This window comes from Sinohyriopsis cumingii, chromosome 3, assembly GCF_028554795.1.
Source record: "Sinohyriopsis cumingii isolate HCF-2022 chromosome 3, ASM2855479v2, whole genome shotgun sequence".
Lineage (NCBI taxonomy): Eukaryota > Metazoa > Mollusca > Bivalvia > Unionida > Unionidae > Sinohyriopsis > Sinohyriopsis cumingii.
Window position 1 is genome coordinate 34,257,415 of NC_142963.1, and position 11,891 is coordinate 34,269,305.

Sequence of the window (11,891 nt, forward strand, 5' to 3'; positions counted from 1 at the left end):
CATTCCTTTATTATCATGAGTTTTTTCAAGCATTCTTTTATTAACATGAGATTGTTCAAGCATTCCTTTATTAACATGAGGGTTTGTCAAGCATTCTTTTATTAACATGAGGTTTTTCAAGCATTCCTTTATTAACATGAGGGTTTTTCAAGCATTCCTTTATTAACATGAGGGTTTTTCAAGCATTCCTTTTTTAACATGAGGGCTTTTCAAGCATTCCTGTATTGACATGATATTTTTCAAGCATTCCTTTATTAACATGAGGTTTTTCAAGTATTCCTTTATTAACATGAGGTTTTTCAAGTATTCCTTTATTAACATGAGGGTTTTTCAAGCATTCCTTTATTGACATGAGGGGTTTTCAAGCATTCCTGTATTAACATGATATTTTTCAAGCATTCCTTTATTAACATGAGGGTTTTTCAAGCATTCCTTTATTAACATTGGGTTTTTCAAGCATTCCTTTATTAACATGAGGGTTTTTTGAGCATTCCTTTATTAACATGAGGGGTTTTCAAGCATTCCTGTATTAACATGATATTTTTCAAGAATTCCTTTATTAACATGAGGTTTTTCAAGCATTCCTTTATTAACATGATATTTTTCAAGCATTCCTTTATTAACATGAGGGTTTTTCGAGCATTCCTTTATTAACATGAGGGGTTTTCGAGCATTCCTGTATTAACATATTTTTTAAGCATTCCTTTATTAACATGATATTTTTCAAGCATTCCTTTATTAACATGAGGTTTTTCAAGCATTCCTTTATTAACATGAGGTTTTTCAAGCATTCCTTTATTAACATGAGGGTTTTTCAAAACAACTTTTCAAAAGTGGCCCTTCAAATCAAGCACAATCGGACTGTCTTAATGATAAGTTTTCTTGAATATAGTGTTTGTATTAATGAGCTTTTAAGATCCAGTAATGAATCTAGAACAAAATATTGGATCAATAAATGCGCCCAGCACTAGGTCCAGTTCAGAGGTCTAGATCTTACTGTTTTCATAAATTACATCAACAATCTCAGGTCATTAAAGTATTTTAAGAATGTTAACTAATTTGTAACAGGCCAATGTGTGAATGCTTGCTAAACTGTAACAGGTCGATGTGTGACTGCCAGCTAATCTATAACAGGTTGATGTGTGAATGCTTGCTAATATGTAACAGGTTGATGTGTGAATGCTAGCTAATCTGTACTAGGTCGATGTGTGAATGCTAGTTAATCTGTAACAGGTCGATGTGTGAATGCTTGCTATCTAATATCAGATCGATGTGTGAATGCTAGCTAATCTGTAACAGGTCAAAGTGTGAATGCTAGCTAATCTGTAGCAGGTCGATGTGTGAATGCTAGCTACTATGTAACGGGTCAAAGTGTGAATGCTAGCTAATATGTAACAGGTCGATGTGTGAATGCTAGCTAATCTGTAACAGGTCGATGTGTGAATGCTAGCTAATCTGTAACAGGTCGATGTGTGAATGCTAGCTAATCTGTAACAGGTCGATGTGTAAATGATATCTAATCTGTAACAGGTCGATGTGTGAATGCTTGCTAATCTCTAATAGGCCGATATGTGAATGCTAGCTAATCTATAACAGGTCGATGTGTGAATGCTTGCTAATATGTAACAGGTCTATGTGTGAATGCTAGCTAATCTGTAACAGGTCGATGTGAGAATGCTTGATAATCTGAAATAGGCCGATTTGTGAATGATAGCTAATCCATAACAAGTCGATGTGTGAATGCTTGCTAGTTTGTAACATGTCGATGTGTAAATGCTAGCTAAAATGTAACAGGTCGATGTGCGAATGCTTGCTAATCTGTAACGGGTCGAAGTGTGAATGCTAGCTGATCTATAACATGTCGATGTGTACATGCTATCTAATCTGTAACATGTCAATGTGTGAATGCTTGCTAATATGTAACAGGTCTATGTGTGAATGCTAGCTAATCCATAACAAGTCGATGTGTGAATGCTTGCTAGTTTGTAAAATGTCGATGTGTAAATGCTAGCTGATCTGTAACATGTAGAAGTGTGAACGCTTGTTACTCTGTAATAGGTTTATGTTTGAAAGCTAGCTAATCTGTAGCAGGTCGATGTGTTAATGCTTCCTAATCTGTAACAGGTCAATGTGTCAATGATAGCTAATCTGTAACATGTTCATATGTGAATGATACCTAATCTTAACAGGTCAGTGAGTGAATACTAGCTAATCTGTAACAGGCCGATATGTGAATGTTAGCTAATCTGTAACAGGTCGATGTGTGAATGCTTGATAATCTGTCACAGGCCAATGTGTGAATGCTAGCTTATCTGTAATAGGCCAATATGTGAATGATTGCTAAACTATAACAGGTCTGTATCTGAATACTTGCTAATCTGTAACAGGTTGATGTGTGTATACTAGCTAATCTGCAACAGGTTGATGTGTGAGTACTTACTAATCTGTAACAGGGGTCGATGTGTGAATGCTTGCTAATCTGTAACAGGTTGATGTATGAATACTTGCTAATCTATACCAGGTCGATGTGGGAAAGCTTGCTAATAAATAACAGGTCGATGTGTGAATGTTAGCTAATCTATAACATGTCGATGTATGAATGCTAGCTAATCTGTAACAGGTCTAAATGTGAATGCTAGATAATCTGTAACAGGTTGATGTGTGAATGCTAGCTAATCTGTAACATGTCGACATGAATGCTTGCTAATCTCTAATAGGTCGATATATGAATGCTAGCTAATTTGTAACAGGTCGATGTGTGAATGCTTGCTAATATGTAACAGGTCTATGTGTGAATGCTAGCTAAACTGTAACATGTCGATGTGTGAATGCTTGCTAATCTGTAATAGGTCGATATGTGAATGATAGCTAATCCATAATAAGTCGCCGTGTGAATGCTTGCTAGTTTGTAACATGTCGCTGTGTGAATGCTTGCTAATCTGTAACAGGTCGAAGTGTGAATGCTAGCTAATCTGTAACAGGTCAATGTGTGAATGCTTGCTAATCTCAAATAGGTCGATATGTGAATACTAGCTAATCGGTAACAGGTCGATGTGTGAATCCTTGCTAGTTTGTAACATGTCGATGTGTAAATGCTAGCTGATCTGTAACATGTAGAAGTGTGAATGCTTGTTACTCTGTCACAATTTTATGTTTGAAAGCTAGCTAATCCATAACAGGTCGATGTGTTAATGCTTCCTAATCAGTAAAAGGTCAAAGTGTGAATGCTAGCTAATCTGTAACAGGTCGATGTGTGAATGCTTGATAATCTGTCACAGGCCAATGTGTGAATGCTAGCTTATCTGTAATAGGCCAATATGTGAATGATTGCTAAACTGTAACAGGTCTGCATCTGAATACTAGCTAATCCGCAACAGGTCGATGCGTGAAAGCTTGCTAATAAATAACAGGTCGATGTGTGAATGTTAGCTGGTCTGTAACATGTTGATGTATGAATGCTAGCTAATATGTAACAGATCGATGTGAGAATGCTAGCTAATCTGGAACAGGTTGATGTGTGAGTGAATGCTAATCTGCAACAAGGGTCAATGTGTGAATGCTTGCTAATCTATAACAGGTCGATGTGTGAAAGCTTGCCAATAAATAACATGTCGATGTGTGAAAGCTTTGCTAATAAATAACAGGTTGATGTGTGAATGTTAGCTGGTCTGTAACATGTCGATGTATGAATGCTAGCTAATCTGGAACATGTCAATGTAAATGCTAGATAATCCGTATCCAATCGATATGTGAATGCTAGTTAATCTGTAATAATTCGATATGTGAATGCTGTATAATCTGTCACGGGTTTATGTGTGAATACTAGCTAATCTTGAACATGTCAATGTGTAAATGCTAGCTAATTTGTAACAGGTCGATGTGTGAATGCTAGCTAATCTGTAACATGTCGATGTGTGAATGCTAGCTAATCTGTAACATGTCGATATGTGAATGCTAGCTAATCTGTAACAGGTTCATTTGTGAATAATAGCTAATCAGCCACAGGTCGATAATCTGTAACAGGTCAATTTGTGAATGATAGGTAATCCATAGCAAGTCAATGTGTGAATGCTTTCGAATCTGTAACGGGGGGCGATGTGTGAATGCTAACTAATGTGTAACATTTCAATGTGTGAATGCTTGCTAATCTGTAACAGGTAGATGTGTGATTGATTGCTAATCTGTAACGGGTCGATGTGTGAATACTTGCTAATCTGGAACAGGATGATGTGTGAATGCTTGCTAATCTGTAACAGGTAGATGTGTGAATGTTTGCTAATCTGTAACGGGTCGATGTCTGACTTCTAGTTAATCTGTAACAGTCGATGTGCGAATGCTTGCTAAAATCTGTTACAGTTCAATGTGTGAAATATAGCTAATCCATAACTGGTCGATGTGTGAATGCTTGCATTTCTGTATTAGGTCGATGTGTGAATGCTTGCTAATCTGCAACAGGTCGATGTGTGAATGCTAGCTAATCTATAACAGATCGATGTGTGAATTTTAGCTAATCTGTAACAGGGCAATGTGTGAATATTTGCTAATCTGTAAGAAGGGTCGATGTATAAATGCTATCTAATATGTAACAGGTCATCTTGTGCACGCTAGCTAATCTGTAACAGGTCAGTGTGAGAATGCTTGCTAATCTGTAACAGGTCAATGTGTGTATGCTAGATAATCTGTAACAGGTCAAAGTGTGAATGCTAGCTAATCTGTAACAAGTCGATGTGTGAATGCTAGCAAATCTATAACAGGCCAAGTTGTGAATGCTGTCTAATCTGTAATAGGCTAAGATCTATAGCATGCCAATTATCTGAGCACTAGCTAATATGTAACAGGTTGGTATGCTAATGCTTGCTAATCTGTAACAGGTCGATGTGTGAATGATTGCTAATCTGTAACAGACCAGTGTTTGAATGCTAGCTAGTCTGTAACAGGTCGATGTGTGAATGCTAGCAAATCTATAACAGGCCAAGTTGTGAATGCTGTCTAATCTGTAATAGGCTAAGATGTGAATGGTAGCTAATCTGTAACTGGTCGATGTGTGAATGCTAGCTAATCTGTAATAGGCCAAGTTATGAATGCTAGCTAACATGCCGATGTGGCTAGTGTTGATTTTCGGTCTGTTCTGTCACTACGTATTTGACCAGCAGATGAATATTTGGCGATGATATGATATTAGCAGATAATTTGTTCTTTGAGATATACAAAACATGTTTGACATAATCGTGTGATAACGACTGATAAAGACTGCCTTTGATACATGAACTGTGTTCTTAAATATGTTTCTCGTGAATTATAAGTATAATTATCCAAGCATTATTTTCAATGGTATTAATTAAAATCTTAGTGTTACTATTTCAGATTTCAATGGTACTAATTCAGATCTCAGTGATACTAATTCAGACCTCAATGATAATAATTCAGATCTCAGTGATACTAATTCAGATCTCAATGATACTACTTCAGATCGTAATGGTACTAATTCAGATTTCAATGGTACTAATTCAGATCTCATTGATACTAATTTCAGATCTCAGTGATACTAATTCAGACCTTAATGTTACCAATTCAGATTTCAATGGTACTAATTCGGATCTCAATGGTAATAATTCAGATTTCAATGGTACTAATGTAGATCTCAGTGATACTAATTCAGATCTAAATGGTACTATTTCAAACGTCAATGGTACTCATTCAAATTTCAATTGTACTAACTCAGATTTCAATTGTACTAATTCAAATTTCAATGGCACTAATTCAAATATCAATGGTACTAATTCAGAGTTCGATGTCACTCATTCAAATCTCAATGGTACTGATTGAAATTTGAATGGTATTAATTCAAATTTCAAAGGCACAAATTCAAATTTCAATTGTACTAATTCCGACGTCAATGGTACTAATTCAGAGTATTATTACCATCATTATGTGACCATGCAAAGACTTTGAATACAGCTTTGATTCTTGTTTTCAAGATGTGAGAGGAGAGCAAACATCTGGATCACTCTTTTAAATAAATATCAAAAAAGTATTACTTTTTCTGGCGATAAAAAAGATATAGACAACCGAATACCCCTTCCTAGAAGGGAACACATAATACGATAATATTGTTTTCTGCCTTGCACAGTGGCAGTAATTTGTTTAAACCATGTAATCACACAACTGAATAAATATTTTGACTAATCCAAAATACACTTAAATATTTCGACTAATCCAAAATACACTTAAATATTTTGACTAATCCAAAATACAATGAAATATTTTGACTATTTTGAGAGTGCGTAGCAAGATTCCTAGAGGACAAGTCATTCGAGGACCCAACATGCTTGGCGATTTTGCCCAATGGATATTAGACTCTATCGAAGACACTTCGAGCAAAGAAGACTGCCATCGCTATGATACGATGACGGCTCACAATTTCTCTGGATACGATGGACTATTTCTTCTGAAATACTATTCAGAGCAAGGTACTGAATGCCCCCAAGTCACCATGAACGGAGCCAAAGTCAACAACATAAACTTGGAACAAGTACAGTTTAAATATTCCACGAGTTAGTTAGCCATGCCTTTGAGTCGAACGCCTAAAATTGGAATTGACAATTTTAAAAGAAAAATGTAAACCCATTTCTAAACGTACTTGTCCTTCTTCGACAGCAGTGATGGCGTCTCCTGCTGCTCTTACCACTGGTGCTGTAGTTACAACGGTGATCTCCTAAGACCCAAGTACAAGACAGAAGTGATGTATACTGGATTTACCTAAACAACAACTGTCACGCCCTATTTTCTACTTCTGTTTGTGATAATGACTTGTGATACTTCACATTTTCTCAAGTCGAAACATCTGCAAACCATAGAAAGTTAGGTGACTTTAGTTACTGACACTAGCATAGACTCTCCACTTTACAAGTGTCACGTTAAAACTTATATACAAGCTTTGCCATTTTTCAAAACACGCACACTTGCAAGTTGACCAGAAAACTTTACTTCATATAAACCCTTAAATCACTAGTTTGAACAAAAACTGAAACTTATTAGTGTAGCGCTTCTCTCTATATCGATGTATGTGTGTGCGTGCGTGCGTGCGTGCGTGCTTGTGTGTGTGCGTGTGTGTGTATGTGTGTGTGTGTGTGTGCGTGTGTGTCCAAGATGTTCTAGTGAGAGAAAGAAATTGTCCGTTTGAAAACGTGAACCTGTAATTTTACCGTTCAGTATTTGGCAAGACAAAAATGGTACAATACACATCAGATGGATTACAAAACGAGACTCTAGACAGTGTGTGTCCGTCCTGCAAACGCATAGGCCTTAATTTACTACACTACCTTTTCACAAAACAATTCGTCACTCTTTATAAGCATTTTCATTGGCTACACATATTTTCTACCGTCTTAACTTCGAAATTGCTTCAATTATTCTTCACACGATGACAAGGTCAGGCGTGTTTTTTCTGCGCCTGACAACTACAGTCCCTGCCTTGAATTTAGAAGCAAACAATACCTCACTCATTGTAAATGACTTCATTGGCAATCAGATAGTCTCTGAAAATTCGTAACTTAACATACATTGAAACTAAAAGACATTATGTCTGTTAATTCGACATATATCTTATCAATATCTATGTTTTCTCTGAAACGAACAAAATATGAAATCGTCTTTCTAAATTTTAATACCCAACACCGACCAAACAGTTTAATCTTTCATATAGCTATGAATTTTGTCTAAGAATGGAAGAACACAATGTAATTAATAATATGTGTAAACTTCTCCATGGACCTGATATTATTAGACAATCAAATTAATAACGATTATTATGATGACAAGAATACAGTCGTTATTTCAAATTATTTTGTCTCTCTCAACTTTGAATGTCTGAAAATTATTAACAAGTACAGACTTTATGTTCTCATGCGCGAAGGGATCTGGTTACGATGTTAATGAAGACGAATGTTAAGATTTGCAGAACCGTGTAACTTAATTGACAAGGTCATCACTGGAGACTTTCTTTGTGCCACAGAGAAAAGTAGAATATATTCAAGCAGGATAAACATTTCATAACCAAATAAGAAAAAATTAAGTGGAAACTGTTCGATGATGTTGCCCTAGTCTATTCAAGGGATGGTCTTGATGCTGTAAATGGTACGGACGTCAATCAGAGCGGGCTGCAGAAGCCTCAATTCACCTGTATTGCTTTTCATGGCGCCTGACAACAAACCGGCTGTTCATTTAACAGCCTTAAAGCATAAGTTATATCATTTTGTCAATTCTAATATGTTCAAATTTTTGAGGTCTTGGCTAAATAAGAGTAATCTCCCCTTACAATTCAAGGGCCCCTTCTGTTCTTTTCAGTAATTTGATCATTTGACTATCGTATTTGTTAATGGTGTTTGCGCATGGTATTTCTTTGCAATTTTTGTTCTTTCATCTTTGTTTAATTTTACGTTAGTTGATCCCTTTTTTGTTTCATTTAAAGTCTGTTTATTTCGTTTAGCATTTGTTAGATTCAATCGTGTTTCGTTTGTTTCTTCTGACATTTATTTTACAAGCATGCTTGTTTCATTTTATCTTTTGTTGGTTTATTTGAATGTTACTTGCTTTAAGTTCATATTTTTGGAGGCGATGGCCTTCTGCCAACACGTTTTGAAAAGTGTTGTGTGACACGGATCTCTGCTTTCTCCTTGGAAAAGTATGATCGTTTCATCATGATTACAACATTTAATTTGACTAAGTTTTACACAATACTTGAACTCCTTTTAAAATTCACGGTGTATGTATAAGCCTTCGTTCTCAACTTTCTGGAAGTGCGATTTTGCTCTCTCAAATATGATAATAATTATTGGGACAAAACGAATTTATTTTGGGGTGAATAGGACTCTCTGGGTTTTGTGACAGAAGTGAAGGACATTGATTCAGGCTCGCTCAAGTCGTCTTCGAAATCGCTCGCATTGATTTAAACTGACACTACAGCTCGTGTGTGTGTGTGTGTGTGTGTGTGTGTGTGTGAATGATGTTACCTCTTACTTATTCAAGTTTCTCATTGGAACAGTATAATATAATAATATATGATGTCATACACTGAATTTAGGTTGAGTTTATCACAACATCAGAAAGATAAATTACAACAGTACGCACAACATGAGAAAGACAAATTACAACAGTACGCAAACAAACAAACAATCACAAGACACCAATACAAATTGCATTGGGGTTAGAGCCATCGCGACTCCATGGAATGGACAAACTGAGGTTAATAAATCACAATTAATAAATCACAAATAAAACGTATTATTTTAGAGAAATTAAGAAATCACTGTCTTGATCTAAAATTTTCATCTGCACAATTAAAAGAAAACCTTAGTCCATTGTTGACCAGCTTCACTGGAAGCTTATTACATGTTATGTTAAGAGTTGGTTGTATTTTTTTAAAAAGTCATCCAGGGGTCTTTTTCACAAGGGAATACTTCTAAATAGATAGTACCTCTAACAAATTACAAATCGAAAAAATTACGAAAAGAAGATAAACAATTTTAGAGGCTGTTTGAGCAAAGATATATTACCTAAAGAATAAAAGCAAATTAAAGCATTACTGTTAATATTTAATACTATTGTAAAGGCAATGCCACACATTGAGTTTATCTATAATGATCGTAAAATTTATGATATTTAACGCTTTGATTCATTTGGTCCATACCCAAATTATATCATCAAAAGTATATGACAGACAGCAAAACGACAATTATTTGTAACTGCTTATAAACAACAAATTAATTAAATAATATGTGTCTATGATTCCGTATAATACACAATACGTCGTTAAAAAGGCGAGCTACCCATGAATACATTACTTGAGTTTAGGAAACCAATTTTTAACAACAAAATTTATAAAACAATATGCTAGAAACAATATAATATGATAATGTAAATATGAAATCGTATTGCCTTCGATGTAAGAAAAGAAAGTGACACAAATAATTTCATTATTGCGCAAATTAAACAATGGCAGGAATATTGTGAAAAGGTATTTTTTGTGTAATGGTTGATTCCAATAACACAAGCTCGAGATTGTTGCTCAGAACTATGTAATTTAAAAATAATAATAAAAATATCAATAATAATAATAACAATAACAACAATAATGTGTGTGTGATTTGGATTTTTAACGTAGCTTTAAAATAATTTTCAGTCATATTGCAACGATGTCTGCTGTGTGTCAGTTTATAGTGAATACTGAGCGCCTAGGGAGGCAGTTAGTACCATTTTTATAAGTCCGCGACCTCCCGCATCCGAGGCGGACGTTCTAACCACTAGGTCACCAGAGCAGTAATAATAATAATAATAATAATGTGTGTGTGTGATTTAGATTTTTAACGTAGCTTTATAACAATTTTCCAGTCATATCGCTACGATGTCTGCAGTGTGGCAGTTTAAAGTGATGTCTAGCACTGGGGCATCATGCCGCAGACATGTAGCATGATATCCCACCCAGTCACATTATTCTGACACCAGGCCGACCAGTCCTAAAACTAACCTCTTACTGCTGAGCGCCAAGCGAGGCAGTTGTTAGTACCATTTTTATAAGTCTTTGGTATGACTCGGCCGGGGTTCGAACCCACGACCTCCCGCATCCGGGGCGGACGCTCTAACCAATAGGCCACCGGAACGGTCAATAATAATAATAATAATAATAATAATGAAGTGGACTTAATAATAATAAATCGGACTTAATACAGGGTCTAATCTTTAGAAGCTCTAAACGTTTTACAATATTAGACAACACGTAAAATATACCTATAACGACAAGACTACAAAACAACAAGCACCATGAAATTTCAAAAGAAAAACATACTGACAATAATTAAGGAAGTAAACATTATTAAGTCTTTAAGTCTGCTCTTGTAGTCGAAATGGTGAGTTTTAATAGCACTCCTAAATGAGATCTCGGTGTTCTTGTGTGTAAGATCTATGGCAATTCGTTCCACGTAGCTGGGCCTTGGTACCCAAAAGAACATTGTCCGTATTACTACGTTTTAATAGTGGGAAGAATGAGAATGATAGTGTTGGAAGAGGAGCATAAGTTTCTAGATGAGCTGTACACATGGGTGAGGTCAGATAATTATATTGGACTTGACCCACTCAATGAAATGTAGCATAGTGGGCATATTTTGTGTTCGATTCTGGATCGAACGGGTAGCCAGTGAAGGTTGTAGAGCAGGGGGAGGTGCTCTCAATTTTACGTATTCTAAGGATGATCCAAGCAGCTGTGTTTTGAACATTTTTAAGTTTCTGTAGTAGATGCTGAGACGGACCAGACAGAAGTGAATTACAGTAGTCCAGTCTTAAAAGTAGTAAGGAACACACGATTGTTTTCGTGGCATCAACAGAAAGAAAATTTGCGAATGAAGCTGGTGCGTTCCAGTTCCTTATATGTAGCCTTGCAATTGTTCATTACATACTGGTATAATGAGAGCATTTTGTCCAGAGTGACACCAAGGTTTCGTTCTGACCGTGTGAATTTAATGATGCTATTGCTGATAGTTACTGGTCGAGGTAAAGGGCTACCAACATTTGTCGATGACATATGTTTTTGGCTATTTGGCCTGTGAAGATGTTGATCATATGTGTTGAAAACTGATGTATATGGTGCTTGACACACACTCCGCAATAAGACACGCCATAGACAAAAAGAACGACGGCACCCAGCATGGCTTTCTACAGACAAGCATTGTACACACAGTGAAACTGGGCGGCGCTGCGTGCAATCTGTAGAACAGTGCACTGCATCGAGATCGACACAGAGGTCGTAATTGTTTAAAACCAAGCTGGAACACTGCAAAAGTCCGTGGACATTAACGATGTTATTTTGAGACCGCAAGGGAAACCTGGCCGAAATCGTT